Here is a 2,574-nt window from a genome sequence, read left to right on the forward strand (position 1 = left end):
GGGGGAATAGTTGAGTTTAAAGTGTACCATGTTTTTCGGATAATAACCGAAGCCGCTAGCGTCGTAGGCCATTTTCCTTTGCCACATATCGAAACCACCGGAATTTTTTGATCAACTCGATTGTGAACTCGAGCCTGGATGTTATGCGTCATTGGGAAAAGATGATTTGCTCTCCGACACGTGGGACACGCCGGGAAATGGCCTTGCACTGGGTTCGACTGGAATCATTCACCATAGAAAATGGACAGCAGGATGCAGGGACGTTTTCTTCGCAAAACTAGCTGCAGAGACTGGTTGGAGGAGGAAAGCAATGGGGAATTGATTTTGGAGAAAAGGGGCTAAGTAGGTTATTATTGAAAGGTAAATTCGTAAAAGAGAATGACAAATCAAGGGTAGTGGCGTTAATTGTCTTCACTTTTGTGTGTGTAATAAATAAGTGTACCATGTGCCTGCAGTCTTTGTCAGAAGAGAGAATCATATTCCTTTGACTTGGGGGTCAAAAAATTTGAAAAACTTATTGAAACCAAAATGTAATGGGGCTCAGACACAAGCTTAATTTTAAGTATGTTAGAAAAATAAGGCAACACCTGTTTACTTTGATATCACTTGTTAGATTCAACAAACAAGACTAATATAGCAAGATGAAAATAACACTCAAGAACACTAAAATTTAAGTGAAAAAAACCTGGGTAGGAGAGGAGAATTCAATATAAGATGAAACAATACAAAATGTTGTGTTTCCAACTTCTATTCTATTACAATAAAGAGCTAACTATATATATAAAGTATATGTCAAACCCCAAAAAAAGTGTTTTAGATGGAAAGAGTGTCATAAAATTATTCAAATTGCAAAATTAGTCGTGACTTGGATAACACCGATGCTTGAGCACCCAAGCTTGAGGTAGAGAGCGACAGGCTCCCTGTTTGAGTGCTCAAGCGGGAAATGAGCGCTCAACGAGCCACAATGCGACGACTTCTACTCCTCGATCTATCTTTAAATTTCTTCAAGCTCTCTGTATCCAAAATACCATTACCCAAAAGAATTTGGGTCACAATTCAATAAATCCCCACTTTAACACAAATTTCACTGCAATGAATGAAGTATAACAAAACTCTCTATCTGGGAACAAATTCCACTGTAAGGAATAGAATGTAATTCTTCAACAAAATTCTCCAAAAAAGTTTTCACCTCTTCTAAAAAAGCCTAACTAGTATAAACTTAATAACTGAATATCGACTGAATCCAAGCACTGCACAATAGGATTACATTGGTAGCCAAAGTTACTCGAATTATCACCACGAGTAACAAAATCACAAATATCTCAACGATAATTACCAATCAGGTTAGAAACATACCCTGTAAGCAAATTAATAAAAAATAACTACTTCTGTAGAAGGTTCTTCACTAGATTCAATACCTTCAACCACATTTAAAGCATAAACAACTAAATCAGCTTCTATGTACCTTTGTGGAGGCCTAATATATCTCCTAAGTTTGTCTCTAGCAATTGAATACCGTGACATTGTTGGGGACGATGGTAAGTGACATTGCCCATGTCTTCTGAACTTGACTGAGATATATTCTTTAATGTAGACCTTAAATCAAACTCCAACGGTTCTATACCAAACAGAAAGCTCACCTAAGTGCTTAACTTCTACTAATTGATATCCAAAGATTCAGTAGAACTGTAAAAAATAAATAATTAGAACCTTTTCTGCCCCTTTATCATGACACAGGGCCTTTACTAACTTTCAGGACTCCACCTTCACCACGATACTTGTACTCTTTTAAATCAACAATACTCAAAGAGATAAGATTTCTCTTCAAACATGAAACATGTCTCATATCGCCCAGTATCATGACCATCCATCAAACATCTTAATTCTAACCCTACCAATATCAAATATTCTACAAGGTGTATTATTTCTCATAATTACAATACCTTTGATAATCATTTCTGCTGTAAACAAATCTCAATTATGACGTATATGAAAAGTGCAAGCTGTATTTAGAATTCAATTTTCTTCAAGTTTTGAGTTGTCGTCAGAAATAACCAAAAGTTCTCCATCACTGTAACAATCTTCCGCAACACTGGCTTTACCTGAATTTTCTAGTTGTTTTCCCTTCTGATTTGCAGCAATTGATTTATTCGTATTCTAGAACTTATAACAATCCTTTTTAATTAATTGTTGAATAGGACTTCGATTTGCTCCTCATATCACCATCATGAACAACAAGTCCTTCTTTGTGAGCCTTAAATCCAACAAGATGTTTCATCTTCTTTTTTGAAAATAGAGCATCATATACTTTTATAATAGTGAGAATATCATGATTGTCTAAGATGGTGTCTTTAAAAGATATACATGAAGCGGGCAATAAACACTACAAAATTAACCCTAAATATTTTTCATTATACTTGACCTTCAAGGTCTCCAAATCAGCGACAATTTCCTTAAAAACAGTTAAGGTGATTTTCATGTTGTACATTCTGTCATATGATGAGAATACAATCACTGCTTCAAATGAAATTTGCTGGTTAGACTTTTCATCACCCACAATTGCTTCAACTCCAA

The sequence above is a fragment of the Olea europaea genome, chromosome 10 (assembly GCF_002742605.1).
Source record: "Olea europaea var. sylvestris chromosome 10, O_europaea_v1, whole genome shotgun sequence".
In the NCBI taxonomy this organism is placed as follows: Eukaryota; Viridiplantae; Streptophyta; class Magnoliopsida; order Lamiales; family Oleaceae; genus Olea; species Olea europaea.